Here is a 19,568-nt window from a genome sequence, read left to right as displayed (position 1 = left end):
TAGCGTGAACAATTCAATTTTTGGGTTATTATTACAGTGTAATATTTAAGTTCTATTTGACTTTCAGAAAGTTAAAACAAAAGAAATGAAACACTTGTTTCAAGCGTTTACATACAAATGTATACATTTCATTTCATTAATTAGCAAGAAATCTTTGCCTAATTCTTTTTACATTTTATGTTGGATAAAACTAATGACATTAAATAAGCACGCCACTAAAATGATCCTTTAACCAAATTTAAGAGGATATTCTTTATTTCACTGCCACTTGTACATGATCTTTCTACCTAGTCTGTTTTTTTTTTTTTTTTTGAGAGAGAGTTTTAACCTACGGTGTCCGCTCCTAATGATAGCTCTTTATCATCAGATCAAAACACCAATCAAAACACCTAACCCAAAAGAAAGAACTTGCTTCTGCTCTAGGAATTTATTTAAGGGGAGTCATTAATAAACTTAAATTTTTTTTAACCAAAAGAAAGAACTTGCTTCTGTTCTAGGAATTTATTTAAGGGGAGTCATTAATAAACTTAATTTTTTTTTTTAAATCATTATATGATAATTCATTATAAATTGTCATTATCTATGTCAATGCGGGTAGGTGTGATTATTTTATTTTTTCAATTTGTATAACATTTTTATTTTTATACAGTTGTTATTATTTAGTTGTCATTGTTTATATAAAACTATTTAAAACTAAATGACATAACTCAATCCATTGACACTATATTAGTTATTGACCCACATAACCAAACTCATCTATATATAAATAATACACTAAGTGTCTATTTAACCACTAAATTTACTTTTTTTTCTTCTTCTTAAACCACTAACTTTATAATAAAAAAATTTTATAATATGATAATAATACACATAGATGTAACAAACCTTCTAGATTTCCTAAAAATATTAAATTATACAAAGTTATATTATATTTATACTATACACACACACATCACAAGTCATACAGATAACATTATAACAACAACAATAATAATAACGCACATAATCACACAATTAGTATCACACAGATACTCACACATATAAAATAAATTTATAATAAAGAGAGAGACACTTACAACTCACAAACCCTCACTTTTTATTCTTAGAATTTGAGATACTGAGATAGTTAGATAAAGAAGAGAGATGAGATGAGATTAATGATAATGAGATTAGAAATCAGATGAGAGAGAGAGAAATCTGTGATGTGATCTGTGTTATTGTTGGTTTTGGGATAGACTAGTTTGTGTTATTGTTTGATTTTGGGCTAGGCTGATTTGTGATTAGGGTTGTGCAAATATATATTTAAGGTTAAACTTAAGTAATAAAAAAAATTTATATATATAAATTCAAGTTAGGGGGTTTATTTGAACCACCTGAGATTCAAGTTAGAGGGTTTATTTGGACCCCTCGAAAACAATGTAGAGCCGCTCTTGCTTGCTCCAAGTGTTTTTGTACAAAAGTATTTTCACAAATATTTACATAATTCTTTTACATTTCATAATGGATAAAATTAATGGCGCTAACTAACCCGACCACTCACAAGTGATCATTCTACCAAACCACATGCGATTACATACATTATATAACTCAAAGGGAAGGAAACACTTGTTTCATGAGTTTTGTACAAATTTATTCATTTTATTTCATGAATAACATGATGTTGGGTTTTAGATCCCTGTAAACCAAGTTTTAAGTCCACGTATTTAATTAGTCAATCCAATTAACATAGTCTTGGTTAATACAATCAATCACCGATATTGGGCAAATAATATAAATAACAGAAAATAAAGCACACAATGTTCTAGTTACTCAGAGAAAATCAATGGAATATAAATTTCACAGTAAAAAACCTAGGGGAGGTTTGACCTAACAACCCTCATGGCAAAACAAATCCACTAACTGAATAAAAGTTAGATATTGTTTGACAACAAACTTAGTTGTAGCTTAAAACTACAACTTCCTTTAAAAAAATTAACATTGCTACATACTTGAAAATCTAACAGTTGAATTACATGTATTTTACGCTCTTAATACAAATGTCAAATTTTATGTCAATCATATGTTATTTACTATATGATTCATAAACTTATTTTTTATGCAATTTAAGCAATTGATTGATGACATAGCTATTGATCTTTAACTTCTAAAAATTTTACAAGCATTAAGGATGTAAGAAGAAAATGTAATTCAATAGTGGATTTGTCAAAATTCACATCTAATAAAAAGATATTAAATGAAGTTATAGCCTTAGGCTACAACCAAAATTGTAACCAAAATTTGTCCATAAAAGTTTTACAATACTGAATAACCCTATTATTAATAAAACTTAACCTAATGCAGCTTTGAGTCCGCAAACTTCTTCAATTATGGAGATCTTACAACATGAACCTCATGTTCACGACTTCAGTACACACTTAAGGATTTAGATATAGTGCTTGGAAGAATTGTGATTGTAGCAATTCTACCACCATTTGTTTAAAATACATTCCACTTGATCACCAGTAGAGGCCTTTGAGAGCATTAGGCACAAAATTTTCAAATCTATAGGATGTTAGGCTCCAAAAGTTTTATTCACGTTCCCTAGAGTTTCCTTTATATGCTTGACGCTCAAAAACATGAAACCATAGTGATTGAATGGGATGCAAGGGCTGAAATACGAATTAGGTCTAATACACTTTGATCTAACAAAATTTAAGCTCGATTGATACAATATGACTGTTCGATAGATTGAAGAGTTATGAATAAATTGAAACCTAGCAGTCTCAACCATGAACCTAAAGCTTCTCTTGTTCACAAAGATAATAATTTAACACTATATAAGACTTAATGTGACACTTTTGTTCACGAGTTTGCCAACGTAGCTAAAAACCTAAGAGCATTCACATTGGGTCTCTCAAATGCCATATGTTAGTATGATAACCCCCATTACCCGATCTTCCAATTGTAAAAAAAATTACAATTGTGCTACAGTACTATCCTAAATGTATGATGGTACTATAGCTCAATTGCAAAAATAAAATATTGTTTTTTATTCATCCTCTTCCTTGACTCACTTCTCTCTCTTCATTCTTCACTCTTCACCATTTTTTTTCTCTTGTCGCCTACCCATCTTTGCCAACCCATCTTCGCTGACTCGTCGATGGTTATGGGTTGTTCATGGGTTTGGCTGGGTTTTGGGTTTGATGGGTTTTGGGTCTAATGGGTTGATGTTTGTTGATGGTTTTGGTTGCAAAATCGGTGTGGGTCTGGTGCATTAGTGGTTGCAAGATTATGTGAATCAGCATGGGTCCGATGCGTTGGTGGTTGCGAGATTGACGTGGATCGGCGTGGGTTTGGTGCGTTCGTGTTTGCAAGATTGACATGGATCAGCATGGGTCTAGTGCGTTGGTGGTTGCCAGATTAGCGTGGATCAGTGTGGGTCTGGTGCATTGGTGGTTGCCAGATTGGCGTGGATCGGCATGGGTGGTGTTGGCCGTGGGTGATGGGTGTTGGCTGTGGGTATGGGTGGTGTTGGGTTTGCTTGCTAATGGGTTGGGTTTGCTTGCCGTGGGTGGTGTTGGATTTGCTTCTTTTTCTTTTTTTCTTGTTCTAGTGATGGTAGGTTTGATGAGTGTGGGTGTGGTTGGGTTTGTGATTGATGGTGGTGGTTTTAATGGTTGTTGATTTCTTGCTAATCTGCTATGGTTGTTTAAATGTTTAATTTAGCTGCTTGAAAGTTTTTTTTTTTTAAGGCAATGAGGTAGTGGTGATTTGTTTCAGTTTGGTAGCTTTTTTTAGGTTTGCTCATGGTGGGGGTGATGGGTGTAGGTGGTTGTAATGGCAGGGGAAAAGAGATAGGAGAGAATAGAGATGGATTTTGGATATATTATTTTATTTGTTGATATATTATTTTAATATATTGTATCGGAAAATAAAAGTTAGGACGTTGGGTGTGTTAAAAAATAGTATAGTATAATGAATAAAGTAGGTTTTGAGATGGTAAAATAGAATAGTTCGAAGATAGCTGATTTGAATGCTCTAATAAGGACACTTCGTAAATCTTTGCGTAAGTTTTATACATTTTATATAAGATAAATCTGATGGCATTAGCTAATCAAGCCACTCACACATGATTCTTATTTATCAGTTTATAGTTACACTACCTACCAAACCCAAAAGTTTAAGGCTATGATTTAAGGATTAATTATGTTATACTAACTCTGCTCTTATTATTAGTATCTAATGTAAGATTTTTACTACTTAATTAGCTACAGTACTTTTCATTAAAAAAAAATTAGCCACACTTCTCATATCATATGTAGATATTTCAACAATGTCCACCTTTACGTGTGAACCTTCTATCAATCTACTTGGGATTACATTATTTAAATCTTCAAATTTAAGCCTATAAATTTAGATGCAATTATATTAGATTAACTCCCACTTCTGTATATTATTCAATATGAGATTTTTTTCACTTTTTTTTTTTTTTTTTTGGAGAAAGAGTTTTTTTTTTTCACTTAATGAAGTATACACGTGAATATTTCAACCCAAAAAAAAAAAAATACTACTTCTATACTAACTGTGTGCGTCACTGATTTTTGGCTTCAGTAGAAAAACTTGGATTAAATTCAACCAAAAAAAAAAAGTACTTGGTTTCACACGCGCTTGTAGGAGGTGTAAGTCATGAGTGTTTGGGGTTCACTACCCAAATGGGGAAAGCATAATCATCTGTATTGTTTCTAGAAAAAGACAATGCACCGAATAGGGATAAGTTTAGGAATTTGCTTCCATCCACATCTTTTTTGGTAAGTGGCCGCCATCTTCATTGCAGACAGATAATGAGACACTACCAATTCTAGAGATAGCAATGATTCTCCCTCCAGAAAGCAGGCTTTAGTGCTCTCTTTTTGATGCATACAACACCCTATTGGCTTTGGTATCTTTCAATACGTGTGCGCTTGCTTCTGTATATATTCATATACAGCTAATATTTTGGGTTTTGTTAAGTTAAGAAATATTATATTTGATTTGCAGTGCTGTTGCGTAATCATGCCTTTCAAAACCTCATTCAATTAGAGAGATTTTTATTCTTTCATAAGTGAATTCTCTTCATTCTAATGTGACAGGTCAATCATGATTAAGTAATTAATCACGCTAAACTCTTCCACATCTGTAGTGGTGGGATACGCAGCAAAAATCCAATTCTTGATTACCCAGTGCAATCAGAAGCCTTTTATATTCGTTGATTGTGTTTTGAGAATATAAAGAAATTATTCAACCAACTGTAAATAATTTGTTTTTAATATTAGGTCCTTATGACCATATTTGATTCTAAACATCCAAGAGAACATTGATGTATCTATAAATTATAATGCAATTTTTGAAGACACTGCTGAAAGCATTACTATCAATATTAATAATTTAACAAACCTAAAGCTGGCAAAGGCTTGATATTTGAGTATAGGAAAAGATTTGATTGTGGAAACTAAACGCTAATATACAATGAAGGGAAGATTTGATGTTGATGCAACAAGATACATTTATTTATTTATTTGTTTTGTTTGAATTCAGAGATAAGTATAGCGAATCAAATTAAAACCGACAAAAAGCTATGCGGGTAGAGCCATGGGGTACTGACATATGGAGGGATGACACGATAAGGCTTGAGTGGTGGGGGATTCCCTAGCTTTCTTGCCTTCGGGTTTCGTTTCCATGCTTCTTGGCAGTTGCAACTTGCATTGCTTTGCTAATCCCTTTCATTTCGCGAGAAGTTAATTATTTCATCCTAATTAAGGAGCCTTTTAAATTTCTCACCACGGCAAGTTATAACTGATTATGGTATGGGCATTTGCTGGCATCTCTGCAAAGACTATGTCCATGCTTACTTTGAATCCACTGTTAGTCAACTTTATCACCGTTAACTATCAATAGTACTACCTAAAAAAAGGCATCACTATATATATATATATATATATATATATAGGGTATGTCACATTCTCCCCTATTTATCGGTGACGTATTTCTCATAAATTAGGTTGGCCTTGATATCATTTATATTTATTACGGTCTAGAGAATGAACTAACTACACTTGTACTACTACTTAAGTACAATTAGTACTACTTGTAATCTTTTATATAATCTAATTCCGTCTAGTAAATATTTGATGTAGTATTTAGTAAATGCTTGTATAACAAATTCTTATTCAATCGAATTCACATCATTTGGGATATTAGTGATAAGCAGAGAAAAAAGATAAATTAAAATTTTAATGCTGCAATATGGGAAGATCTAAAACAAAAGCCAATGCCTGACAATGAACACAAGCTTTAAATTTCTGCAAGAACAAATTTACAAATTTGATGAAATTGTTTTGCTGAATGAATATTTATATGTCAGACCCAAGAATTACACTGAAGTCTAGGATCAATATGGCATAATTGCGGCATGACGTCATTCTTTCTTTCATCTAAGACCTTTGCAGAAAAATTCCAGTAACATATGGGCATGAATGGTTGATTTGTGATACATGCACATGCATCATCTCTCTTTTGGATACGAGAAATTTTTAAAAAATTATAATTAATGTGATAGAATAGATGAGATATCATTTTAATACGGATATGATACGAGTATGACATTTCAAATAAAATGTCCATATACATCCTAGACCATACTCCTCATAGTGACCACAGAACCTAGAGAAAGCATTATCCTTGAGGTGATCCTAGCATTATCCTCCTGGTATACATTACGCAGTCTCTAGGAAAGTTCTCTATACAACATCTTTTTCTCTATTTGTTTGGTAATTTGCTTTAAGACTACTCAATTCAGATTTTTATTTGCCCTTTTCCTCTAATGCCAAGAGTTCGCACAACTTCTGCCATAAATTATCTCTCATGAAGCATAGGTAAAGGTCAATAATTTTGCCTTTGTTTCAATTAAAAATGAAACACGTTTACCTCAAAAAAAACAAACGGAAAGCCCTAAGTGTGCTGGCTATTTGAATTACTAGTTTGTTTGATGTCGCTCAATTATTTTTGAAGTCTGAAAAATGATCTACTCCAGCCTTCTATTTCAGATATATATGAGCACTAGTAACACTACAACAATGGTTTAAGCTATATATAGGATTTCCCCTAGTGGAGGTTTTTCCCAAATACCAACCATAGGCTTGATGCACATTATTTCCTTGAGTAAAGAAATAAATACCACAAAATCAGGATCCTTACCAAATAAAACAAGTTCAAACAAAGTACATATATGGAAACAAAAAAAATACCAGTTTGTCTAAAAATTGTAGTGCACCTCTTTGCACAAATTAAGGAGCTCTTTCTTTTGTTGAAAATTGTGCATCAAGATCATTGATCCTTCATCAAGAAATAACTCCTGCATCTTTTCGGTGAACATCTTTTCTGTAAGGAGAGGGCCAAAATTTGAAATTAATCTTCAATAAACAGTTAAATATAACCTATGTAGAACAAGAAAACTAAACTCTCACTTCATCAAGATTTTTACTGCCTTTTTGTTACGCTTTAAATTCAAAACTTCAATGCCTAGTTGGCATGTGTTTATAATGGAATATAAATTACTTGTCTCACTTTTTAGATGTTTTTTATTCTACTAATTAATTTTGTTTAGTCATCTATCATAACTTATAACATTCATTATAAAATAACCAAAGTTTGAAATGGTAAATATTAAAGATGCAGCATAAATTGAAACATAAAAAGTGCAATAAGTGATTCATGTTCATCTAAATATCACCACATTTTATCCGAGGCTACACTATTTTCTCTTACTATTAATTTGTTCCATTAAAATTGGAGTTTCTTAAAATAAATATGTAATTTGTAAGAATACATTCGACCTATGGGAATAATAGTAAACTAACTAATTAAATTTAACTTTCTCTAAATTCTCAAAAAAATAATTTAACTTTCTCTATGAACATAGATTTATGGAGCAAATGGTAATTTATCAATTTTATAATTCTTAATAGCTTATCGCTTAAGCTTTGATGAAATCACACTACTGACTAGCTTGCATTAGATTTGACGAATTTATTTTGTTTGTGCTGGAACAACCAGAATATGCAGTCAAGTAAGGTACCTAATAATTATCATGATATTTCTGGCAAAAATGTTAAAAGTGTGAGCATAGATTATTTTGAATTTATGGTGACATATTTGATTCCTTCATACATCTCACGAGATCGAAGAGCTAGAGGGTAGGGAAGGCACAACTATTTCACTATAAATAGAGGTGTTGGGAAGTCTCTTAATCCATCCCAAACTCTCACCTCTTCCTCCAGACCAAAAACAATAAACCGCTCCTCTCCTCTTCTCTTCTTCCCTCTCTCACCTAATATTTCTCTTCTCTATGTCCTGACACTTAGCTTTACTCCGTATAAGAGGAGGCTTGGATGCTGAAGTCTCTTAGGCGGTGACGATTGTGAAATGTGTGGTCTTTTAAAAATTGATTAATTGTAGAGGAGGCACTGGTGATGTTGTTGACAGAAGATAGAGAGCACAGATGATGAATTGCAAGGAGCTACAGCATCTCACTCCTTTGTGCTCTCTATTCTTCTGTCATCACCCTCAGCCCCTCACTTCATATTCATACTAATAAAATGATGTCCTTGTTCTGTCAATTTCCACTATAAAGTTGTATATTAGTATTATATTTATGCTCTCTATAATCTTCTTGAGCCCTACTCCTTTTTCGTATTACTATTAATTAATCTTCCTGAGATCGTTTCTACAATTTTGTTGAGAAATATTGTTTTGGAATTCTTCATTTAACACAAATATTATGCTAGTTAGACATGTTTACTATTATTTTCTGCAGATTATATTGGACGTGCAAGGAAAACTGCAGGAAGTCAACATATCACTCTAGCCCTGAAAACCATAGATGACTAAAGTACTTCTATTGTGTTTGAGGCGAGTAATTAATACCATCTGTTACAGTTTGATCATGGATCATATAACTTAAAAACCTGTTTAACTAACCTGAAAGGCACTATATGGTTATGAAGAAATATCAATAGGATTTTTTTTTTTTTTTTTTTTAATATCAATAGGCCTTCATATCATTTGTACCCTAATTGCTTGCTTTAGAGCTATGCATGTTAATATGTAATTCATAAAATCAGCTCGTAAATTTGAAGTTGGAAATTATTATTAACATGTTAATATATAAAAGGAGTATGCTCAGGGCACTGATTTCTTTAAGATTATCAGCCTCTAATCCTTCCTCTAAAGACTTCCCGTTTAGGTCCGACCTAACCAGGTTCTATTTTCTGCGACCATACATATAGTAAAATACATATATGTCATATGCTAGTCTTTAATATTGCCAATTATTTTGAGAGGACACTATGCTTTTGCATTAAGAGAATCTCAATATGGCTGAATATAATTATAATCCATGCAAAAAGAAATTTAATTGAACACATAGTAGCGTCGCCAGGGTTTTACCTATAGGGCTGTCATTGTTTTCATAAGCATCATGACATATAAATTGTTTTTCTCTAGGACATCATGTTTGTAGCCAATTAACAGGGTTATTATGCTGTTCATTTGAAACTATATGCTTCTCCTTGTAGAAGGATCTTCCCCCTTCCCCCCCCCCCCCCTTTTGATTTCATGAGGCTTTTGTTTTTGGTTCATTATTTTAACCACAACCATTATTACTCGCTGATTTATTGTTGTTTAGGGACAATAATTGGTTCGTTAAATGGTTTTTGATCAATGTATATGTCCGTATTAGACAAATAGTCTACAAAGTTGTATAGTTCAATTGATCTATCTTTGCAGTTCTGGGAATCTCTGAATATGTCATTTATTAAGCATTAATATATTTTGGGAGGAGTTTCGAAACTCCTTGATGGCAGTGCTTGCATCACTTCTTATCAAAGTCTACCTCCTTAGTTTAGAAATTACATCGAAGAAGAATTCAAGCTTTTTCCTTATAAATAATGATCAATTCAGATACCCTAGATTATGTGGATTTGATATTGTATATGATTTTATTAGTGTGTGTTATGTTGTTGTGTCTGAAGTCTTACCTGAGGTGTTATTAGGTAAACCTTAATTATATAAAGTTCTGGGATATAGTGTGGATATGGCCAACTTGTGTTTTCTTTTATCTTGATAATATTGTATTCTTCAACTTCCAAGTTGAAGTAAGCACTAAAGTAGGTGAAAATAAATATTTAACGCCACACCCTCAATGGTAAATTGAAATCCACGACTAATTTTTCACAATATTGAAAATCAGTTTCACTAGTATGTTTAAATTTATGATTTTTGGTTCCGTTAATGAAACATTGTGGAACTTAGTTAGCTAGCTAGATTGAAGCCTACTTCAATATATGATTATTTCTTTTAGGTGAGGTTTTCGCCTTATGACTGAAAATTCTTATCAACAGTTGACATAGAGACTTAAGACTGTCCTGATAAAGTGTTTGGAAATGATACCTACGGAAAGCATGAAACTTTAATCCTAAGCTACCTAATCAACGAGCTTGATGTTGAGTTGTTAAGGATATGAAATGTCCTCATCTCTAAGCAATATGGAGTAAGAGTTGTATTATGAGGTTCGCAATGAAATATGATGTTGGAATTGATTTGAAGTTTTGGTTGAAAAAATAAACCGAAAATCTTCGAGTCCATTGAGTTTGGTGTTCTTCTTGGAAAGGTTTAATCAATTCAAAGTCTTAATATCTAAATTGATCTGTGTAGAATTTTATTTTCCCAATTAAGGGAGGATTCAAATCTAAATTCTTTCCATAAAGGAGAATTATATAAAATTAGGTTACTGATAAACCATTGCAACGTCACAAAACCACAAGAATCTTTGACTTTATATAAAATAAATCTGTTCAGTTTTATCAAATGTAGTAGTCCTTTTAAATTAATAACTGGAGAGTGCTCAAAGGTCAGGTATAGTACAGGTTTATACCGTTCAATGAAATCAACTCTCTCAAGATAAAAACTGAACCCAGCAGTATTGTTTGTTAAGAATCGAATAGAAAATATCTTCCTCAAACTTTACGTTTCCATATCAGCAGCATTTTGGATCAAATTCTAATCCTTGACCGGTCAAGCAAGGACCATTGATTCCCACCACTCTTGCATATAAGAACATTCAACTAGGAATGGTCCAATCCAGATTTTTTCAGTTCATTCTATGTGGTTGTTGTTGTCAGTTCAATGGAAAGTGAGGCCACATTTCTGTCATCGAGGTAGGAAATTCAGAAAATACGCTGGAATAAAGCAAGCAAACTAAATTATACAAACAGTTCCTTCGCCAAATTCTAAGATCCCCTTAATTTGATGTCAACATAATATATGGTAACCTTTTATAAATATCACCCTTTTATGTGAGTATCAATCTGGTTGTTGGACTTCAGATCTGAAAAATTAGCCTCTTGCCATTTAGTTTTATAACAAATTAAATATTTTGTTAATATTTTTCATTACCAAGTAACCCATTTAATCACATAAGGTATAGAGTTTTCTAAGTTTATCAATAACTTTGGAATGACATTATTTTTGTTAATATGTATAGGTTTGTGGGTTTTAACCTCACTTTACTTGTCTTAGTTAACACATATATTTGTGCAATACGCATTTTTATATAACACATATAGTACACTCCTATGCCATATATATGAAGGCATACATCACTGTATATATATTACTTGAAAAATACGATACAATCTATTCATTCTATTCAGTATTATTCTAACAATTTTTATATATACATTATGATAATAAAAATGTGTATTTTAATGAAAAATACTTGTACAAGGTCTAATATGTTTCTTTCTTAAAAAAAAAAGAAGGTATAATATGATACTAAATTAATGTACAAAGCGTTAATTGTATAAATCTAAAGACTAAAGTCTAATAACTATTATATGTATGTGTGTGTTTATTAAATAAAAAAAGATACTCAGTATTGTCGAGTCATCCTACATTGGTAAGGTATGATATTGAGAAGAGGTTTATCACTTACTCCGCGACATTAACTGCCGCATGTAGTTTTGGTATTGGTGTGTGAATGTATTCTCTTATCTCATGTTCTTCCCCTATATATATATATGTGTGTGTGTGTGTGTTTATCAAATAAATAAATAAATAACTATATTGCCGTTCATACAAAATTGCAAAATCTAGGATTGATATTAATAGAAACTTGAAATATGAAACCTAAGGCTGAAGGAGGAGAAGAAGAAGTGGGCGGCTGGCACTGACAGTTTACACATATATACATGTATATGGTCCACATGCAGTCTGCACGATACTTTCATGGTTGGACCTTACTGATTTGTCCATGCATGGTCCATGGTCTGCAGTCGGCACAATACTAACAAAAACCATGTTAGTGACTTGCAATCTTTTTTAAATTACTTTCTATAGTAAATTCTAGGACCAGTTTACACTTTACACTTCAGTATTTCTCTTATGGATTATATATATATATATATATATATATGAAACCCCCAAATTAAAAGATTATCACATTGGGTAATGCAGAACGCACATGTTGCACACTGGAACATTAAATAGTTACGTCATGTCACAGGAAGAACATATTCTAAGAAAATTCTACGTCATGTAATATATATATATATATATATATATATATATATATATATATATATATATATATATATATTTTATCCCTTTAAAGTGGGAATGGCAAAGTTCTATCTTATTAGAACCTGATATATATGTTTGAACAGAGTTCTATCTTATTAGAACTCTTTTGGTGACTTGATATATATGTAACTTTGATGAGATCATACAGGATGCAAAAATTGCATCTTCTTATCTTATTACTTTTAGGCATTCATCATTTTCCCTGGCATCTTCAGACGACCGTGAGTTTTATCTCCATATATAATTGAGAATAGGAGTGTTGATGTCTACTTTAGTGGACGGTTTAAATTTATTTTCTGTGTTAGTTGTTTTTAATTAAGAGGGTTAAAAGAGTGATATAACGGGTTTTAGCAAGAACCAACAAAATATACTTGCATCTTATTCAAAATTCAAGGTTTTAAGCAATATAACTTCACAAAGATTTACTTAATCTTTGTGAAGTTATGTTTTCAAAATTATTCCATCCCTCAAATTACTTGTACTTTTAAAATTTTAAAACAGTAAAACTTTAAAGAAAGCCTTCGACTACACGCATAGCATGTGCATGAGGCTAGTATAAATGGTGAGAAATGAATTTGTTATTACTTGTTTCTTATTTCTCAATATTTTACCTGCATTATTTCTTGAAAAAATGTCAATGATTAATTATAAGTTAGAACAAGTTTGTAGGAATTGGGTGCTTGGTGAAATTATTAAAGTTGTTTTGGAAATATTAAGATTATGGGGTGTTCCTAGACATTAGGCAATAGTTGAACCCCAATTGGTTATTTATTCCATTATTTGGTGTTGTAATTATTAGGACTTGAACGTTGTAGTGCTATAGTTTGCTTGAACATTGGTAAGAATCAAGTATTGATCAATAAAATTTCACCCAATTTTATTATGTGAAACACTTGTGTGCTGTGATTTTAAACTCCCTCGGAATAGTCTATTTATTAAACTTAGAGGCATTATTGGTTCTTTCGAAATAACCATTAAAAAGGCTGTGTAAAAATTAGTATCCGAGCTAGACATATCAAAACTAGACATGGAGAAACGATGGTTATGATGCTTGGAGAACTGAAAAGAGATATAAATATCTAGTAGCTGGTCAAAAGAAAAATGTTTACAAACGTGATAATGAAACTTAAATCATTGTGTTTGGTAAGTCATAGCTATGAACAAAAGCAACCAACTAATTAAGGAGGGTGATGAGCAATGCAAGTCCAAAGATTTGAAGACCGCGTGAGTTCACAAAATCAAATCACTTTAGATAGCAAGTCAGCTTGGTTAATTAAAGAGTGGGCTAAAGTGCACATTTAATACATAAAGTTTGGGGTTCTTTTTATTTTGGCTCTTTACATTTAAAATTTTTTTTTTTTTTTGACTTCATGTTTGATTTGGTTTTTTATTTGGCCATTTATTTATTTTGATCCTTCATAAAAATGAAAATTTTGAAATAAAAAAAGTCAAACAAAATACTAAATCAAACATGAAAATGAAAATTTTGAAAAATAAAATGTCAATATGAAAATAAATCAAACATGAAGGGTTAAAATGAAAATTTTAAAATGTAAAGGGTTAAAATGGGAAAAAAAACTCTAAATATAAAGAACAAAAGCATATATACCTTAAAGTGCTAGATCTTTTAAATTATAATAATATTTAAGATGTTCGAATTTTTAATGAAGCAAAATTGTTCTCATAAATGAGAATAAGGCTATAAATATATTATATAGATAATACAAGTGTCTAATTATTATTTAATCAAATTTTTAGCATAAGTGAAAGTCTTTAAAATTTTCAAATTTTTATTACCATTTCATATTGAGATTTATAAACTCTTATATGATAGAATAATATCTAATTAAAGGCCAAAAATCATAATGTTAAGAACTTATTTATCATAAAATTAAAAAAGGTTAAATAAAAATTGAATTAATAATTTTCATATAGTGTTAGTTGACTCATTTCTTATAAATCATTATATTTGTCACTAAAACACTTTTTAACACTTAAGCTGATGACAAACACATACTTATAAGAAAATAAGAGATTTAGAGCATGTTTGGTTTAGAAGAGTTTTGAGTGATATAATTCAAAACTCATAACTAAGTTATCAAAACACATGGGACCCACACAAATTTTTTTGTTTGGCTTGGTTTTCAACTCTTGTTTCATTACTCAATTCTCTGATTTTTGAGTGATGAGTTATAGAAACTGAAAACACATTTTAGGTGTTTTTAAGTTATGGAAACAAAGTTATGATGGTATTTTCGTAATTGACCCCATATATCCAGCCGCAATGTTTGACAAAAGACTCTTTTTTTTTTTTTTTTTTTGGTGAAACCCAACCGCAATGTTTGACAAACTTTGGATTTTTTTTTTTTTTTTTTTTTATGAAACCCAACGCAATTGTTGAAGTTGAAAACCGGATCTGAGTTAAGGTGCCAAACAGGCGTTTTGGGAAATTTGGGTATTTTAAGTAATGAGTGATGAGTGATAAAAATTGAGTAATAACAAATTACAAACCAAACAGGCCCTTAAATACCCAAAGAGTCTCACTTGTATCCATGTGACTTTGTGCAAAGAAACTACTTAATTGAAAATCAGTAGCCCACGAATTTTTGGTGAGTTGGGCAAGCAAATCAATTAATATATATATGTGTGTGTGTGTGTATGTGTATATAAGTAGAGACCTCATGCGGAAGTGCATAAGGTTCTGTCATATAACACTTTGTATCAGTACTTTTTCATTTAGCCTTTCACCTCTTATCTTCTTATCAATGTTTCGTTTAAACCATAAATGCAGAAAATTAAAAGATTTAGTTCTACTCCATTTTCCAACTTCTTGAACTCTTCCACTTTTAATTTCATTAATTTAAAAAATGAAAGTTTCTCTCCATTCAATGTTAGTTTTCATGTTCTTTTATATATTTCAGTTTTACAAAATATCAAAAGGCCAAAAGAAAAGTAGGACTGGAGAGATAGAGAGACAAAGAGTAAGAAAATTAGTGTAAAAAAAAGTATGGAATTAGCTTTGGTTTCACATGCATATGATCTAAACTTCTTAACAACATTATTTAAACTTGATACAATGCTTTAACAATATATGAGGTTTCTAAAAGGTATTTGTTTTTTTTCTTTATTTATATTTTTGGAAAGTGTTTAATCTTTGTAAGTGATTAAAGTACTCAGTTAAACGTAAGATATGAAATAGTATAAGTTTATATTTCTCTATTCAATTATTGTTTTATTTTTAATCTCTTGGCATGTATATATTAGTTTTATGAATTAGAAATTATAAACCTTAAATCTTAAATGTTTAGCCTTCAAAAATTCACGTGTTTTCTTTTAAAAAAAATAAATACTTCTAAAAAAAGAAAATGAAATAATAATAAAATTTATATTAAAAATATCAAATATAAGAACTAAATATACATGTACATCTAATCAAACAAAAAAAGACATAGAGTGGCATTTTTAGAGTCTATTTAATTATGGTTACTTATGGATATATTGTGTTACAATTTTTTTTTCATTCATTATTTTAGTGACAAATAATACATAATCAAAATTAAATTTTTAAACACTATAACATGAGTATTATAAAGAATAAGATTGACCATGCTTAGCCTCTCTAGCGGACAAACTATATTAGGCACTGTATCGATGGTTGCAATTTTGGTCTTTGCCCGTTGGACTGGGCCTACCCCATCTTGGGCCTGCATGATTTGCTTAGTTCGAACTTCGTAGACTATTTAACTCAAATCATTTTAGGGATTTGGAGTGGACCACAATTATTTATCTGGTGGTATGTGTCTAATATCTGCTGTTTATAACCTCAATTTACAATTAATGTATTATAAACTGTTTACTATTTAAATAATGTATTATAACCTCAATTTAAAACATTAATATTATTATTTTCGTATTTTAATAAATATTACTGTTTATTTAAAAAATATAAATAAATAAATAATTTCCATGGGTTATGCAGACCAACTTAAATAGACGCATATACAACAATAGTGATATTTGCTTGATGATGGATTTCTCAATTCCCATACAAGTAAGAATCTGCTGACCGAAAAAAAAAAAATCTTGTTACTATGACATTGAATTCATTCAAAACAGGATGTCCACATGTTGGGTCTCATCACAAAACATGTGGCAAAAAAAAAGATTACTTGGCATGAAAGGATTTGTATCTCCAATTCATAGCACATCTACCTAATGGAAAATCACACGTTAGGATGTACTACTACAAATTAAAATTCATAATGTAGCAGAAGGAAGTGTTTTCCAACCACAAGTCTAAGCTCCAACTACTAGTCTGAGTCTGAGACGATTTCTACAACCTTCCACGGACACCATTAATTACTTTATAATCCAATCCTGCCCTTCACACTAAACTCCACCCAACTCCTTTCTGTCACGTTTGTGTAGGAGCTTCGAGAGAATGAGTCACCACAGGCACCCTCCACCACCAGGTCCACCACCACCAGATCCTTTTGCGCCGCCACCTCCACCAGGACCGCCAGGGCCACCACCTCCTGGATTTGCTCATCACCCACCACCACCACCAGGTCCACACGGTCCACCACCCCCATTTGCTCATCATCCACCACCACCACCAGGTCCACACGGTCCACCACCCCCATTCGCTCATCCCCCACCACCACCAGGTCCACACGGTCCACCACCTCCATTTGCTCATCCCCCACCACCGCCACCCGGACCACCAGGTCCTCCTCCACCACCTGGGCCTCACCCTCCACCGCCTTATTAGCGATTTAGCATTACTTCTTTATGCATATATATTGTAACACGTCATAGAGGATATAAAATAAATTTACCATTCTATCTATTCTCACTTGTTCTTTATGTTTGTCAGTATGGCCTACAACACTAGCAGCATGTAATCTTAATTTATTGTTGGATGGAATAATTGTCTTCCGTTTTTATAAATTAATAGGCTTCAGTCTCTTTATTTATCATTTCGGCATGATATATATGGAAAATTATTCGGTAGTGGGCGGTAAGTCAAATTAAGTGCCAATCGCTCATTTTTAAAATTAGCATTCTTTAGGGCATAAGAGTTGGAAGGAGAGCCTTCCATTCCTTGTTCTCCTTTTGTTGGAACCGCGTGAATCCTTAGTTAAAATGGGATTTCAATCCAGCACCTATATATATATATTAGATTTGGAGAAGAGTTGCTCTTTAAAGAGTACAATACGATGAAAAACGAGGGTCATATAGAAATTCATTCGTTTCCACGGTCTTAAACAGTTAAACCATTGAGCTATTACTTGGGTGGTTAGATAAATGTGTTTTATCTAAACTCAAATCCAAACTTTCTGACGGCTATAATTTTTGTTGAATTTTATTACATTACTTGATCGATTATGCTCTTGGATTGAATTTTGATTAACAACATTGCATATAACCAACATTGCATTAAATAGTATGAAAAATATTGAACACAACAGTATGGTTATGAAAGAAAACTCTGACGGGACTCTTTGAGGGTTTGAACATGAAAGTTCACATTTAGACCCTTAAAATGGCTTACTACTAATTTTAATCCAAATTAACTTAACCAATGTTTAATTAATTCAATTTAAATTGCAAGGTCAATAACAACACAATGGAAAAATAAATCATAATACACATATATACACAGAGATAAGATGTGATTACGAATAAGAGTCCTTAAGAGCTAAAAATTCTCCAGGTCTAGCCAATTAATGAAGTCTAATATGAAGATAGTTATAGAGCATAACAACTTACAAAACCTCTAGTTGTGCAATGTCCATTTACTTGAGTCTATAGATCTTGCTAGAAATAGCTTATCTAAGTTGTTTATTCAAAATAATTTAGAGAGAAATCTTGTCGTAAAAAATATATGAACGAAGATACATGGAGGCTAATTTTCACTGCTTAACAAAATAAATCGGAAGGTTGTGATTTGTAAGTGCAATCTCAAGCCAAGAAATCATTAAATAAAATCAACTTAACGTACAAAGAAAAAAAAAACTAGTGTAATTGCCTTCAAAGCTAATCTTGAAAAGTATCCTATGTGTGGGCCTTCAATATAATATTTCTTGGATTGGGTTACATAAGATGACAATGGGCAAGTTTGTTCCATAAACTCCATTGACAAACTTATTGGTTTTTAACATATCTTTTTTTGTAACAACTTGGCATTGCCAAATCTTGTCTCATTCTATTTTTCCTATTAGCCATGGCGTAGTGAGAAAAACCGCAATATCAGGATCTGTCTTTGCTTTTACAGTATCAACCACCCAATCAAAGAACGTATATGCACCCCCTTCCCGGTCATTTCATATTTTGTCTACACCCGTGCAGCAGAAGGGTAATAATGGCATTTTTGTTTTACATTCAAAAGTTAACACATTAATATAAGAAATAAATAGCAAAATCTATAATATTCTTTGGACTTAACATTTTTAGCATCACTCTATTATACATTAAAACATAGTCAAACTTTGATAAATTACATTTTATCATCCTAAACTAGATTTTTAATTACACTTTGCACCCTCAGAATGCACAGCACCTTAAACTAGTTACACTTTACACTCCTGGTTAATTCTACCATTATCATAGATGATACCCCATAAAAAGATCCAATTGTCCATAAACTATATTCGCGATCACATTTTGCACCCTAAACTTTGGTTTTCCGTCCAAAATAACAACAAAATTTCCGACAAGGTGTAAAGTGTAACACAAGTTACAAGTTAGAGTGCTAACCGTGCATTATGAAAATTTATGATATAAAGTATAATTTGAGGGATAATCTAAGATGGTAAGGTGTAATTACCCATAAGAATGAATTAAAAACAATGAAATGCTATTACTAAGTTAGTATGGTAAAAACATATCATGTGGTAGCTATGGGAAAAACT

This window comes from Castanea sativa, chromosome 1, assembly GCF_040712315.1.
Source record: "Castanea sativa cultivar Marrone di Chiusa Pesio chromosome 1, ASM4071231v1".
NCBI classification, from domain to species: Eukaryota; Viridiplantae; Streptophyta; class Magnoliopsida; order Fagales; family Fagaceae; genus Castanea; species Castanea sativa.
This window is presented reverse-complemented; position numbering follows the sequence as displayed.